The following is a 17,404-nucleotide window of genomic DNA, read 5'->3' as shown; positions in this document are numbered from 1 at the left end:
AGTTCAATATAGCAATCAAAAGCTGGAATTTGATAAAATATGAGGCTAGAGCACATGAACAAAGATGCAGGCAGTGTCCAGACCTTAACTTCCTTACTTGTTTCCAATTTTGTACTTAAGATGGGAAGAATAGCCAGTTATCTCAAAAGCTCTCATTTCCAGAGCTGATTTTTCTTAAAGCAAAATTGAAAGGAATATCCAAAATCTGAAACACAAGTTCAGCCAACCTGTACCTGAGAAAATTCTAGAGATAGGAGAGTGTGTATAATAGCGACCATTTCGAGATTTGTACCCCTGCTAAAAGTACATGTTCATTTTAATGTGTACATTTAAGTTCTCACTAACCTATTGGCTTGAGTATTAACTACTTTGAAATAATATAATGAACCTCAATTTTTATAGTGTTTTGAAAAATAGATAACATCTTCATTAAAATTTACTAACCAAATTGCTGAATTATACATTTTAAGTTAGTGATACAGGCCATTGCAGTAATAGGCCAAATTTTATTGCATGTTACAAGAGTTACAAATCCATAGTATGCACAAATTCCCACTTGACAGAGAGATTAACAATGTGTATTGCATAGATTTTGACTCTGGGTGGATCTACTCACTACAACAGACTCATTGATTCTGTCCATTGGTATAGGTTGGTTGATCTCTTAGCTGATCCCTTGGATTTTGACTCTTTAAGAGTTATAAGAATATTTTTACTTCTGTAACTCCTCTACCTTTTAACATGAAAAAAATTGTAAGACTAATGACTTTCAAGTTGATTTTAAATACTTTTGACCTTAATGATATCTTCCATTTCTTTTCATATTCTTAAGACCATCAAGTGCTCATGAAAATTTGAAATTGTCACTGATTGAAATTTAGCAATCTTGAATCACTCAGTCCAACTTAAGGTCACAATTCATGGGATCATCGTACTGACATCCTCTTTTCCGCTAGATAGTTCTTTTTAATTGTATATTTAATATTTACTAATCTGTGTTTTTCACTGATAAAATAAATGAGTCAAAATAACAGCATATTTGAATAAATTATTCAAAAAGTAATATAGGCTATTCAGTTCACCATCTTTAAATCACATGAAATCATTTAAACAACTGCAGTAGCTGTCCTTTATTGCTCAAATTGAAACACCACTGAAGTTTTAACACTTGTCTTCTTTTGACAAAGCCTATTAAAATGATATATTTCTTGTCTACTGGTACACCAAGTTGCCCAAGCTTACAACCTATCCCCTCCCCAGACATGAAATCAACCATTTCTCCAGGGTACCATGGAAAGATGGCATTAGAAATTCTAATTGTGGAGTTTACCCTTTAGTTTTATTTTCTTAGAACCTTTTCCTAGCTCATTTCAGCTGACAGAATGGAAAAACATACGCTTTTTTTTTTTTAAAACATGGATTTTTGTTGATATTTCTACTTCAGTCCTAATACAGCTCCTAATCAAATATTTTGATTTTATAGTTTTCCTCCCCTTTCTTTAACACTTAAAATTTCAGTTCCAAACAAAAGTAATATAATTACTTGTTTTCTGACAAAATTTTTCAAATTTAAGATTTTTTTTGCAGGCATTTTTCTCCTTATGGATATATTGTCAATTTCTTTTTATTTTTGTTTTAAGCAATTCATTTTTATTTATTTTTTTCACAAATTATGTTTATTGTGGTAGAGTAAGTTTACATCTTTGTGTTTGCTCTGGAGGTTATAGGTTGAAACATCTACAAATGTTTACTGTCACACCCTGCCTGATGGCACCCCAACAATCCTCCACCATATTCCAATGGACCCCTTCCTTCCCGTACTTCCTTCCCGTACTTCCTTCCCGTACCTGGCCACACTCCCATTCTGGTTGGCTCAGTTTTGCTGTGAGATGTTAAGAGCGTATTATTGTTTTGGTTTTGACTGACCTTTTGTTATGCTTCTCTATATTTCACATATAATTGAGACTATCTGTTATCCATCTTTCTACTTTTGACTTACTTAGTACTTTTTATCCTCTCCAGTTCCATCCATGTTGTTCTAATTGGCAGAGGGATTTTATAACTACTAGTATTCCTCTGTATGTGTGTGTGTGTGTGTGTGTGTGTACCAGTTTTCTGATCTACTGCCTCTGTCCTTGAGCACTTAGGCTGTTTCCGTAACTTAGCTATTATAAATAGGGTTACAATGAGCATGGAGTACATATACCCCTTCTTATATTTTTATATATGTTTTATATTTATATATGTTTTTATATTCTTCAAGTCGATACCTACGAGTGGAATTACTGGGTCATATGGTAGATCTATTTTTAGTATTTTGACAATCCTTCAAACTGATTTCCAGAGGGGTCCCACCAACAGTGTAGGAGGATTCCTTTTGCCACATCCTCACAATATTTGTTCTCTCTGCTCTTTTTGATGTGGGCCATTCTCGCTGGTATGAGATGATAGCTCATGAATGGAAGAAAAGATTTGCACATAATCCATCTGACAAAAGACTGATAAATTAAATATATAAAGAACTCATGCAATTCAACAAGAATAAAATGATTAATCTGATCAAAAAATGGGCAGAAAAGCTAAATCATCACTTCTCCAAAGAAGATACACAGATGGCCAATAGGCAGAGGAAAAATGCTTGTAACCACTTACCATCAGGAAAATGCAAATCAAATTAATTTCTTATAAAATTATAACTTATGCTATGAGACTTTATAATTATATATAATAATTAATTTAATTTGTTTTCAGTTCTGGGAATTTATTAGCATGACTAGTTGGCAGTTTTCTTAGAAGTTGGTGGTTTTCTATGAACTAGAAAATAGTTCAGAATCAATCTTATGAGATGGGAGGGTTAAGGGAACATTCAGATGAATTTCCCAAGTTTTGCGTGAAAGCTTCATTTAGCTACCATCTGGTCCATATGCAATGACAAAATGCCATATTACATTCATAAGATTCATATACCCTACTGGACAACCAAATTCTGTCTTCTGTTCCATTTCTCATAATGAAGGAATTTATACAGTACAAACCATGATGAAGCTCTGGTCCTTGGGTAAGACAGAGGGAAAAGAGAAAGGTTGGGGGCCTCCCTGGTAGTGCAAGGGGTTAAGACTCAGCACTATCAAGCTATCTGTAGTCACTGCAGCACTAGTTCGATCCCTGACCAGGGAGGTGACCCACATGGAGCAACAGACCTCTCCTGTCTCACTCGCTGCTCCCTTCAGCAGTGTGTTTCAGTACATCTGTCTGTTCTGCTCCCCACTCTGTCTCTGGTGAATCCTCTAATCCCCTGCATCTCTGGCCTGCACCCCAGCTCTTGTATGCATAAATAAATCTTTGAAAAAAAAGAGAATGGGTGGGTGGAAGAGTCTTCACCTGCAGTGTTGCTCTATGAAGCTTCAGTATGACTGATGAGAAGTCTTCAAGTCAAAACTGACCTTTAGCGGAATCCCTTGTCTCTTAGGAATGAACTGGCTTTAGAGTTTCTGCTATATGCGGTCACTGGCTGGGACTGACCCTGGGAATGTGATGTCAGTACAAACATCATGATGGATTTTAGAATTGTTCTGGGTCCATCTTCCAATAATACATTCTGCATTCAGTGATCTGACAGGTTCATGATCATAGTTACTAGAGATGGCCACCCACCCCACATTTTCAAAATGTTGTTTGAGAGTCTCTTTACATGGGTCAAAATTCTGATTGCATTAATACGTAATAGTTATTTTTATCCTAATTCGTAATTACAGTTTAGAATGCCAATTTTAAGAAGACTTTCGATGTTATAATTGTTTTTGAGCTCAAGACTGTATTTAAAAAGTAAGGAGATTTCTTAAAATCCATTCTTACAATTTTAGCCTTATGCAAATACATGTACACATAGAAAATCAACCAAAGGAATAAACATACAATTGTAGAAATAATGGAAGCAACACAATGTATAGAAACTTTCAAGTATTTTCCTGGAAATGAAAGGATTCTTAAATCCTATCAATAGTATTTGGCTGTTTGTTTTTCTGAATTCTGTTACTTCATTCAAAGAATCATGGGGCCCATAGAGACTATAACTAGGATGTGTCTTGAAGACAATCATTTCACTATTTATTTTCTTGCATCTCTTCAAAAGTCTTCTGATTCTTATTTTGAGCATTATTTTAATATCCCAGTTCTCTAATTCTTGAGCGTGTATTTCTGTTTAGGGTATTCCAAATTCTGACTGTGCCTAAAGAGAACATTGGTGTTTCTTTCTATCTCTAGGCTGTATCTATCTCTAGATATGAAACATACACTTTATAGATTAGTAGTTTTAGAATGAACTACCCCCCAGAAGTTTGAGTCAGAGAGAGTCCTCCATGGCACTCTTGCCCCCAATGAGAGTTGATTGCATAGATTTCTCAGGATGCTGCTGAGTAGTGCTCCACCTTTACTTGTTTAGTTAGAACTGGGGACAAGTTCCTAGGCTTTATACCTTAGTGGGAAGAGTCATTAGGAACAAGTGGGAAATTGCCTTAGGTACCCAAGAGTCACCTTTTCTCCTAGAGTTGACTTAGTATCCTTGGGTCATAACCACAACCCTTTCCATTCATAGTAGCTTCAGGTTCTTGATAGACATGGTCAGAAACAGAGAAAGCTTGAATTAGAGTGGTTAGCGAAGAGTGTACTTAACTGACCAGCATTCATTTTGTAAGAAGCATCTCAACACCTCTCATTATAGGGATTGGAGGTGTTGGGTCTTGGTGGTTTAAGTGATGGTTTATGTGATTAGACTGGACTTTACCAAGAGGATAATGTGGACTGATGAGGAGAGAGCCACAGTTGCTCCTCTGGTTGGATGAGTGTCTGAACAGTGCTCACCCCAGCTGGAACAATTCACAACCTTTTAATGGTGGTCACTCAATCATGTGACCCACATGCAGCTATCAAATATCTGGCAACCTGTACTATTCCTGTTCTGAAAGCAAATGCCAACGGGAAATTAGAAGCTGGTTTTAGAATATTTCTCGTTCTGAAGAGTAGAAGGAAATTTTAATGACATTCTTAAGCCAGGAGTTCATCTTCTTCCCTATGAATAGAACATATTTTCTCCATGTTGCTCAACAATTGAATGAATTGAATTTCTACAATTTTTTGAGAGGTTTAGGAAAGCATATTAAGTCTTGGACATGTAAAAATCTTATTAAAGAGTGATTAATTAATATGACATATAAAACTGAGGCTCTTGACTTTGGCACAGGAATTAATTCAGGAGTCAAAGTAGCTGAGTTAGAAGTGAAGCTTTATTATTTCACAAGAGTGCATACACAAGAGTGAGTGCAGGCAGATTCAAGAGAGAATCACAACTTGGGTCTTGAGGCTGCTGATATATATGGATGCGTGCTTAGTTTGAGGGAGCAGAGGACTCACAAATGGGTTCCTGAATAGTTTTGGACAGGTTTTGTTTAGCAAGACCGCTGGGTCATAACATTTCTGTTCTGTCAAGCAATCCAGGGAATAATGGCACCCTGAGGGCATAACCTATTATGAGATAAAGGGCCTAACCTATTAGGGTTTGGATTATCTTGCTTTGGAATATGCAGACATTTTTCCAGGTTACTTGATGGAGAAATGTACACAGATGTTTGTCCAAAGTCATAATTGCTGGATGATGCAGTTGGCTGATTAGACTTGGTGGCAAAAGAGGTGGAAATTCTCTTGTTTGCTTTTATTTCATAGAAAAATAAAAAGCAAGACCACCAGGTGGAATTGGTTTGGAGAGGAGTATGTAGGATAGGTGAGGAGATTGGAGATGTGACTTGCAGAATGACAGTGAAATGACTAGGATAAGGAAATGTAACTGTCATACGACAACTAGGACCCCGTTGAGATTTGAGTTTATAAATCTGAGTTGAGATGAGTAAGCCTGACTGGTTTACATGAGGAAGAGCTATGGAATAAACAGTTTTAATAGACTTATTAGAGTAGTTGTAGATTTACAAAATATTGTAAGACAATACAGAGAGTTTTCATATAACCCACACCCAGTTTCCCCTAATACTAGCAGCTTATATTAGCTTAGCATATTTGTTGCAATAAATGACCAATATATTTTTTTAACAGTTTACACTTTATTCTGATGTCTTTATTTTTTTACCTGATCTCCTTTCTCTGTTCCAGGAACCCATTCAGGGTATATTACATTCATTTGTCATGTCTCCTTAGATGCTCTTGCTTATGGCAGTGTCTCAGACTTTGTTTTTGAAGACCTTGACAATTTTGATGAATATTGGTCAAGTGTATGACCCATTTGGATTTGTCTGGTGCATTTCTCATGATTAGACTGGGGTAAAAGCGTTTTGGAAGGAAGACCACAAAGATAAAGTACCATTTTAAATATCATATCCAGGGTGCATCATATCAAAATGACATCTCTTTTTTTTTTTAAAGATTTATTTTTATTTATTTATACAAGCACTGGGTACAGTCAGAAGCGCGGGAGGGTGAGAGAATTCAGCAGATCCAGAGCAGGCAAAAGGACCGAAGTATACTGCTGAGGGGAGCAGCGGGGAGAGCTGAGGGGAGAGCAGGAGAGGTCTGCGCGCCATGTGGGACCCTCCTCCGGTGGCCGGGGAGCAGCCGGGGATCGAACTGGCACTGCAGAGGCTGCGGGCAGCTTTGCAACCCAGTGCTCAATCGCTGTGCCACCGGGGAGGCCCAAAATGACATCTCTTTATGCTCAACTTGATCACCTGGCTGAGGTATGTGTTTGTTAGGTTTCACTATTATAAAGTCAGTATATTTACTCCTCTTTCATACTTTCATTTGAAAGAAGTCACTATATGCAGTACTTACTTAGGGGTAAGGAGTTGTGGGATTGCATATATACATAAATTTGGATTCTTATGTACAAGATGTGTGTTTTCTCCCCCACTTAATTATTTATTCACTTATTAATGTATATCAATATACAGTCATGGATATCCAATAGTAGTCTATCTTGTTGCTCAAATTGTTCCAGCTTTGGCCGCTTAAGAAGTCTTCCAATTAGCTACTTTGATATCTCCTCATTTCTATTTTGAGTATTTTCTAATCCTAAAAGATGCTCTTGGCTCATTTTTTATATTTCCTACCCTGGCCCTAGAATCAGCCATTTATCCAGGATTAGTAATTTTTTAAAAATTATTATATATATTTAAAAATTTTTTTTAATTGAGGCAACATTGGCTTACATTGGTGGTATTTTGAAGTATAGGCTAACTCCCCTTCAGGTGCAGTTACTATAGTGCTCCCACCACCAACCACCATAGTCCACTGTACTCCCTCCCTACTCTGCTCTCACCCCTTCCCCTCTGGATGCTTCTATTCTATGGTCAGCATTCAAGGGTTAGATTTTTTTTGCAATTTTTTTTCTTCAAAGATTTATTTATATAAGAACTGGGGTACAGTCAGAGGCATGGGAGGGTGAAAAAATTTACCAGAGACAGCGGGGAGCAGAACAGGCAGACAACAGACAGAAGACACCGCCGAGGGGAGCAGCGGGCAAGACAGGAGAGGTCTGCCGCTCCATGTGTGTTTCTCCCGGGCAGACCAGGAATTGAACCCACACTGCAGAGGCTGTGGACAGCTTCGCAGCGTAGCGCTCAACCCACTGCGCTACCGGGGAGGCCCTTGTTTGTTTGTTTGTTTGTTTGTTTGTTTGTTTGTTTTAAGATTTATTTTTTATTTATACAAGAGCTGGGGTACAGGCCAGATGTGCGGGAGGGTGAGAGGATTTGCCAAAGACAGAGTGGGGAGCAGAACAGGCCGACTGACTGAAATACACTGCTGAGGGGTGCAGCGGGCGAGTCAGGAGAGGTCTGCTCACCATTGGGTTGCTCTGAGGCCGGCGGAGATGGAACGGGTGCTACAGAGGCTGCCGACAGCTTCACAGTGCTGCGCTCAACAGCCTGTGCCACCAGGGAGGCCCTATTTTTTTTTAAAGACTTATTTTATTTATTTATGCATATAAGAGCTGAGGTATAGGCCAGAGGTGTGGGGGGAGGGTGGGCAGAGGATTCACCAGAGACAGAGTGGGGAGCAGAACAGGCAGACTGACTGAAATACACTGCTGAGGGGAGCAGCGGGCAAGTCAGGAGAGGTCTGCCACGCTATGTGGGTAGTTCCCTGGCTGGGCCAGGATTGAACTTGTGCTGCAGATAGCTTCACAGTGCTATGCTTAATTCCTTGTGCCACCAGGCAGCCACAGCTTCATAGTGATAAGACTTAACCCCTTGCACCACCAGAGAGGCCCCTCATAGGTTAATTTTTAAGTTTGTTTTTATCTGACCATTTGTATGGTTTCTGTAGAAGTTAATGTCTTTCTCCTTCTGACTTATTTCATTGAGCATAATTCCGTCCAGCTCCATCCATGTTGCCGCAAATGCATGAGCTTATCTTTTTTTGATCTTTTTTGACATATATTACTGGGTATATATGTCACATTTTCTTGAACTACCCATCTGTTTTGGAGCACTTTGGTAGTTTCCATATCCTGGCTACATTGGTGGTATTTTGAAGTATAGGCTACTCCCCTCCCCCTTCAGGTGCAGTTACTATAGTGCTCCCACCACCAACCACCATAGTCCACTATGCTCCCTCCCCACTCTGCTCTCACCCCTCCCCCTTGGATGTTTCGATTTTATAGTCAACACTCAATGCTGCAATGTACATGGGAGTGCAGTTTTCCTTTCAAATTAGTGTCTTTGAATTCTTCTGACAGATCTGTAAGTGTGCGATTACTGGGTGGAACGGTAGATCCATTTTAGTATTTTGAAGAACCTCAATACTATTTACCAGGGGACCTGGACCAGTCTACTCCACAGCCTAGCCAACACTTGTTTCTGGTCTTTTAAATGTTGGTCATTTTCACAGATGTGAGGTTATATCTCATTGAGGTTTTGATTTGCATTTCCCTGATGATAAGTGATAATGAATATTTTTTCAAGCATCTGTTTTTCATCTGTATGTCTTTTTTGGAGAGAAGTGCCTATTTATTACTTTTGCCCATTTTTGATTAGATTATTTGTTTTCTTTTTGCTGAGTTGTATGAGTTCTTTATAGATCTTCCATACTAGTTCCTGACAGCTGAGTGGTGTGGTGTGCAAATATTTTCTGCATTCAGTAGAGTATCTTTTCATTTTGGTTGTTTTCTTTTTTTTTTTTTTAACATTGGGAAACTTTTTAGTTTAATGTAGTTCCAGTTGTTTATATTTTTTTGTTTTCCTGTTGTTGGAGATGAATCTGCAAATATATCACTGAAGCTATATCATGAAATGTTTTGCCTATGTTTTCGTATATGTAATTTATGGTTTCACTTCTTGCAGCCAAGTCTTTTAACCATTTTGAACTGATTTTTTTTTGTTGGTGTGAGATAGTGGTCTATTTTCATTCTTTTGCACATGAGTGTCTGGTTTTCCCAACACTATTTATTGAAGGGGTTATTCTTGTTCTAGTGTGTTTTGGCCCCTCTGTCATAGATTAACTGTCCATATAGGTGTGGATTTATTCCTGGACTCTCAATTATATTTCATTAATCTGAGGTCTGTTTTTGTTTTAGTATCATGCTGTTTTAATTTTTAATTAATAAACTAGTTATTAATTAAATTCTAGAAGTGATACCACCATTCTTCCTAGCTTTTGCCAGGATTTTTTTTTTTTTACAATTTGGGCTCTTCTGTGGCTCTGTATAAATTTCAGTAATGTTTATTCAACTTCTTTTGAGGAATGTCATTGATACTTTTATTGGCATAGCATTGAATCGGTATATAGCTTTTGGTAGGATGATCATTTTGACAATGTTAATTCTCCCAGTCCTTGAGCATGCAATTTCTTTCCAGTACTTTGTATCTTCTTCTATTTCTGTTAACCACGCCTTATAGTTTTCTTTGTATAGGTCTTTTACCTCCTTTGTTAGGTTTATTCATAGGTTTTTTGTTGTTTTTTTTTTTTTGGTGTGATTGTAAATGGGATCATTTTCTTGATTTCTTCCTCTCCTAAGCTCATTGTCTACATATAGGAAAGCAACTGATTTTAGTGTATTGATTTTATAACTTGTCTTTGCTAAAATAATTTATTGTTTCAATTATTTTTTCAGTGGTATCTTTATGATTCTTTATGTATATTATCATGTCATTAGCAAATGATAGCTTTCTTTCTTTCTCAATTTGGATTCCTGTTCTGTTTTTCTTACCTACTTGTTTTAGCTGGATTTCCAAAACTATGTTGAACAGTAGTGTTATAGAGCAACCCCGATATTAAACGGGTTCCTGGCTGTGGGTCCTCACCCGCGCGCTTTAAAGGGACTTATGAATACTCTACTACAGACACACACAAAAGGTTAATAAAAGGTTTATTTACAAGAGAAAAGGAAATAAGGAAAATGTACAACTCAGGGAGAAAATAGGGAAATAAAGTCTTTAATGCGTCCTACCCGATCCGACGACCTGGAAACCCAAAGTCACTCTCAGAGCTGGCCGGACGCTGCGAGCTGGTGGAGAGCCAAAATGGGGATCCCCCAAAGCCCACGTGTCTGCCTTTTATATCCACCTGGCTGCTTAACCCCACCCTCAGGTCCCAGCCACCTTCCCTTTGGTGGTGATGGGATTTGGAGTTCCCAGTGTCTTTGGCTTTGACCTGGGGTGGGGGTGGAGTCCACAAAGCCTATGTGGAATTAGCTTTGGGACATCCTTTTCCCCCTAACAATTCCCCCCTTTCACTTTTTTCCACCATTTCCATGGTGATGAAGAGCGAATATATGGATGTTGGGATGCAGTCTCAGATGAACATTTTTTTACCAGGTTCCAGTGTGAAAGAAAACCAGTCCCTCCAGGTATTCATCCATTGTGGAAAGCAAAAAGTCCTCTGTTCCTGGAAAAACAGTTCATCAGTTCAAGCCAAAAAAACAAACAAACAAACAAACAAACAAACAAACAAACATCTGGAGGCATTAGCCAAAACAAGACAGCAGATATGTCAAAATCACAGGAAAAAATCTTAAAATGGTTCAACTGATGTAAAACACAAATTTTCTCAACCTTGATCCCAAACTTTAAACAGCATAGCAAAAGTTTGCGAACTAAATCTACTTTTAATTATTAATTTTCCCTATTAATTGTTAGGGGGAAAAGGATGTCCCAAAGCTAATTCCATACAGGCTTTGTGGACTCCACCCCCACCCCAGGTCAAAGCCAAAGACACTGGGAACTCCAAATCCTATCACCACCAAAGGGAAGGTGGCTGGGACCTGAGGGTAGGGTTAAGCAGCCAGGTGGATATAAAAGGCAGACATGTGGGCTTTGGGGGATCCCCATTTTGGCTCTCCACCAGCTCGCAGCGTCCGGCCAGCTCTGAGAGTGACTTTGGGTTTCCAGGTCGTCGGATCGGGTAGGACGCATTAAAGACTTTATTTCCCTATTTTCTCCCTGAGTTGTACATTTTCCTTATTTCCTTTTCTCTTGTAAATAAACCTTTTATTAACCTTTTGTGTGTGTCTGTAGTAGAGTATTCATAAGTCCCTTTAAAGCGCGCGGGTGAGGACCCACAGCCAGGAACCCGTTTAATATCGGGGTTGCTCTATAACAGCTTGGCACCCAAAGTGCTTTGCAAGTTTCACCCGTGGTTGACCAGCCCAAAGTAATTTTTCTTGCGTTGGTCACCATAAAAGCACATTAGGTCTGCAGGACTCGCAGTGAAACTCTTTGTTTCACGTCTTGAAAAGTCTCTGATTTTAGTGTATTGATTTTATAACTTGTCTTTGCTAAAATGATTTATTGTTTCAATTATTTTTTCAGTGGTATCTTTATGATTCTTTATGTATATTATCATGTCATTAGCAAATGATAGCTTTCTTTCTTTCTCAATTTGGATTTCTGTTCTGTTTTTCTCTTACCTACTTGTTATAGCTGGATTTCCAATACTATTTTGAATAGTAGTAGTGAGAGAGAACATCTAGTCTTGTACCAGATCGCAGTGGAAAACTTTCGATTTTTCAACACTGAGAATGATAGGTTCATTGTATATGACTTTTATTATATTAAGATATGTTCCATTTATCCTCAGTCTTTTGAGAATTTTCATTATAAATGGATGTTGAATTTTATCAAATATATGTTCCCTTAATCATTATGTAGTGTCCATTCCTGTCTCATTACCTATTTTAACTGGAAATCTATTTTGTCTGACATATATGGCTGTCCCTGACTTCATTTGGGTCCCATTCACTTGTGTAATTGTGCTTATCTGTGTGGAAAATTTTGAATCTATCAAAAAGACCCTTAGAACTAAAAATTAGTTCAGTAAGGTCATAAGATACATGATAAATATAAAAAAAATCAATTGTATTTCTATGTAATAGCAATGAACACATGCACACCAAAACTAGAAATACAATCTCATTTATAATCATGCCCAAATAATACAGAAAGAAAGAAATACCTATGTATAAATCTAACAAAACATGTACTGGACTTATATGTTGAAAACTACAGATAAAATAAATCAAAGAAATGAAATTAAAAGAAGCCAAAGAAGACCAAAATAAATGGAGAGACATACTATGTTCATGTACAGGAAGATATATAGAAAATGTATTGATATTCAAATATAACATAATTCCTATCAAATTTCTACAAGATCTTTTTGTATACATAAAAAGTGTGATAAAATCTGTATAGTGAATGCCTTATAGGAACAAAAATCTACCACTCCAAATTATGTCTTTGACACAAGTTTGACTTCATAGGAGGATCTCTGAAGATTGGGTGGAGGTTACTTTTGAAAAAGATATTATGTGTAAATTTCTTTCTGTAAGAACCTTTTCCCAGGAAGGCTAACCTTTTTATTTCTTTTCAATGGAGAAGGCAATAGTTAAGTCTGCATATCTTTATGTACTGTGCCTTCCCAGGTAACCTCCCTAAAGAACCTTTCTTTTCCTCCCACTCCCAAGTCCTTCTAACTTAGCTAAGCTATTTAAGATAGTACCAGAAGCCATGTGGGTTAGTTGACAGTCAACTAACACTCAGTTAACACTCTGTCATGCTGGGTCTCTTCCATATACACAGGAAGTATACAAACTATTATTAAATTTACTTTTTATCTTTTCTCTTATCAATCTGCCTGATGCTTTTTTTTTTTTTTTTTTTTTGCCAGTCTAGAAGAAACTAGAGGAGTATGGATGTGTTCTTTTGCATTCCAATGGTAGAATGCAAAGCAACCAGAAAAGTTTGAACACTTTTGAAAAGAATGAAGTGGGAGGATTCAAGTAATTTCTCCATTTCAAGAGTGATTATGTAGCTATAGGAGCTAAGGCTGTGTAGTATTGGTGGACAGAGAAGCACACAGATCAATGAAACAGAATGAAGAACTCAGAAGTAGATCCATACAAATATGCCCAATTGGCTTTGATAAAGATCCAAAAAGTAGTTAAGAGGAAATATTACCTTTTAAATAAATGATTACTAGAACAATTAGATATTTATGGACCAAAACTAACAAAAAATCATTTTCCTAAGTCTTATAGTACATACAAAAAATTAACACAAAATGGATCAAGGACTTAAATGTAAAATGTAAAACTATGAAACAGGAAAAGATATAACAAATGTTCAAATTCTGAGGTTATGCCAAAAGTTCTTAGACTGGACATCAAAAGTCTGATCCAAGAAAGAATTGATAAAATAGACTTCATAAAAATTTTTATATTTTGCCTTGTAAAAGATTCAGCCAAGAAGATGAAAATACAAACTACAGACTGCGAGGAAAATATTTGTAAACCATTTACTTATTCAACAAAGGACTAGAATTTGGAATATATCAAATATTCTCAAATTTAGCAGTTAACTACTGCAACAGCATGCACAAAGACCAACTTAAAATGGATAAAAGAGTTGAACATAAGATCTGAAGCCATCAAATATGTAGAAAAAAAATATAGGCAAAAGACTTCATGACATACATCTCAGAAACATCTTTAAAAACTAATCCCTTGAGGGCCTCCCCGGTGGCGCAGCGGTTGAGTGCTGGATTGTGAAGCTGCCCGCAGCCTCTGCAGCATCGGTTCGATCCCCGGCTGCTCCCCAGCCACTGGAGGAGGGTCCCACATGGCGCACGGACCTCTCCTGCCTCCCGCTGCTCCCCTCAGCAGTGTACTTCGGTCCTTCTGCCTGTTCTGCTCCTTGCTCTGACTCTGATGAATTCTCTCACCCTCCCATGCTTCTGACTGTGCCCAGTGCTTGTATAAATAAATAAATCTTTAAAAACAAAACAAAACAAAACAACTCATCCCTTGAAGCAAAGAAAGTGAGGGAAAAGATAAACAGCTGGGATTACATCAAACTAAAAAGCTTCTTACAACAAACAGATACCCTACTGATTGGGAAAAAATATTTGCTCTCCAAACAACTGATAAGGGACTGATTTCAAGGATATACAAAGAGCTCACATGACTCAACAAAAACAAAGTAAACAATCCAGTCAAAAAATGGGCAGAAAAGCTAAAAAAAACACTTCTCCAAAGAGGAAATGCAAATGGCCAACAGGTATATGAAAAAAATATTTAACATCTCTTATAATCAGGGAAATGCAAATCAAAACCACAGTGAGGGGCCTCCCTGGTGGCGCAAGGGGTTGAGCGCAGCGCTGTGAAGCTGGCTGCCGCCTCTGTGGTGTGAGTTCGATCCCTGGCCAGGGAGCTACCTACATGGCACAGCAGACCTCTCCTGACTTGCCTGCTGCTCCCCTCAGCAGTGTACATCAGTCTATCTGCCTGTTCTGTTCTCCGCTCTGACTCTGGTGAATGCTCACACCTCTGGCCTGTACCCCAGTTCTTGTAATCATAAATAAGTAAATTTCTTTAAAAAAAAAAAAACCAACACAATGAGCTACCACCTCATACCAGTGAGAATGGCACATACTGAAAAAACTGGCAACAACAAGGATGTGGAGAAGAAGGAAGTCTCTTACACTGCGGGTGGGAGTGCAAACTGGTCCAACCACTATGGAAAGTGGAGGACCCTCAAACTACTAAAAATGGAGCTATCATGCAATCCATCAATTTCACTTCTAAGAATCTACCCAAAGGTCACAAAAACATTGATTCAAAAGGCAACCTACACTCCTATGTTTATTGCAGCACTATTTACCAATAGCTAAGATATGTAAACAACCTAAATTCCCCAAAACAGATGAGTGGATCAAGAAGATGTGGCATATATATATATATATATATATATATATATATATATGGAATACTATTCAGCTATCAAAAAAGATAAACTCATGTTGTTCTCAGCAACATGAATGGAGGTGGAAGGATTATGCTCAGCGAAATAAGTCAAAAGGGAAAAGAAAATTATTGGATGATTTTGCTTATAGGAGGAACGTAGGGAAACCAAACAAGGGGTCAGAAAAAAAAAAAGACAAAACTAGCAGGCAAACTATAGAACTGAGACATGGCGCAGGGGAGGGGATAGAAGAGGGGTCAAAAACGGGGACAGAAGAGCAGAAGAGACTATGGTGATGGTTCACGGGTATCTCAGTGGTGGTACTTTCATAGGCATTACACCTCAGAGGAGAATGAACAATGATGTAAAAAGTATATAAATTAAAAAATAAATAAAGAAGAAAGAAGAACTCAGCAGTTAAAAAAAACCACCAATCAAATTTAAAAATGGGCAAAGGGCAAGAAGAGACACTTTTTCTAATGGGATATGCAAATAACATGCAAAAATGTGCCATTAAGCAAACATATTGTCTTTATAAATATTCACTCTCTCCCTCTTGTCAGGATGAAAGGAGGAATGTTTGTAAACCCCAAATTTCTTTCTCCCTCCCTCTTTCTTTTTTTTTCTCCCTCCCTCCTTCCTTGCTTTTCTTTCTTTGCTTTTCTTTCTTTGCTTTTCTTTCTTCTTGTTCCTTCCTTTCCATCCTAATTATCATTCCAATCATTATAATTCTTATTCAGTAGACTGTCTCTATGATTTCAAATTATATACTATGCATGTGCCTATTTTCATTGTCAATACCAGGGAGAATATTTATATCATTGCTATTTTGGAACCCATAAATTATTGAACAAAATGACATTCACTTTTTTTTTTTTTAAGTATTGTTGTCTAAAAACATATATAGAGTTTTAAGGAAACTAGCTATTGTGAAACATCAAATAAGGAATACTCAGGTAGAGGTCTAAATGCAGGAAATCAGGGTTTAAAAATTGTTCTTAATCACAATAAAGTTATTATAAGTAGCACATGACAAAACACCTCTGAATACAATCTTCACTGATTCCCATGCAGTTGAAAAAAAGATATAATTATAGACTGAAAATTTATTTCTATCTTGTCAATAGTAACTTCTTTCCACATCATCAATCCAAGTCCTTCTTAGTTTCTTATACCCTTCTGGAAGGTATAAAGGAAGGTCCATTTATGTTTATTATTATTTTATCCCTTGCATTTGTTCCTTAAAACAGTGTGGGATTGGTCTCCCCAAAATGGTCAGGTAGATTGTTATCAATATGCCTACCATAGTTCTCTTCCATTAAGTGTCCCTTGGTATGGGGAAATATCCAAAAACCTCAGGAAACACTTGCCAGAGCCCATAACGCCCAGGGAGAGGCAGGAAAAGCCCAGAGGGGAGGAGTCAGTTCTCCACCCCACTTTACAGGCAACCTATAAAAGCCTGAGGAGAACAAGAACCGGCTAAGGGGGGGAAGGTAGACCCTGCTCTGACCTGCTGCAGGGGTGATAAACCTACGCCTGGGTGCACAGAAGGGGGAGTGATTAGAATCGACCGCCTAGACTGATAAAGCAACACTTTGGGATCACCTGTGCAGTAGACCCCAGGGAGGGGCAGAGTGAGCAGGCTCCTGTACCCCATTTAAGCCAGGAGCCCCCATCTTTCCTTGCAATTATTCTTCCCTGGATTTTGCCTATCAGGAAGCCCCCCCCCCCGGTATACTTTTATTTTGTCTCTAAATAAACTTTGCGTTTGCTTCTGCAGAAGTATGACTTTGAATTTTTCACACCATAGTCAAGGATTAAGGAACCCCCAAACCCAGAAACATCTAGGACCTCCAAAACCCAGTAACTAAAGATGAATAATATTTCAGACAAGTCATTAGAATATTATATTAGCCCTTTATATATAGTTCATTCAGTCTCATACAGAAACCCTGTTTTCTCTTTAGCAATTAGAATCCAGTTTTCCTATAAGCTATGTAATTTTTATCCTCAGTTCCATGATAAACCTGTATCTAGAGTATTTTGTCAAAGTCCTTTTCCTGTGAATTTCTCTAAGTACAAAGCATTAGAATAAAAAACTTCTGTAATTGGCAAAAAGACTTTAATGCAACTATATGATTATAATGTAATTGAAAAATTTGCTC

Source organism: Talpa europaea (genome assembly GCF_964194135.1).
Source record: "Talpa europaea genome assembly, chromosome: 3".
In the NCBI taxonomy this organism is placed as follows: domain Eukaryota; kingdom Metazoa; phylum Chordata; class Mammalia; order Eulipotyphla; family Talpidae; genus Talpa; species Talpa europaea.
This window is presented reverse-complemented; position numbering follows the sequence as displayed.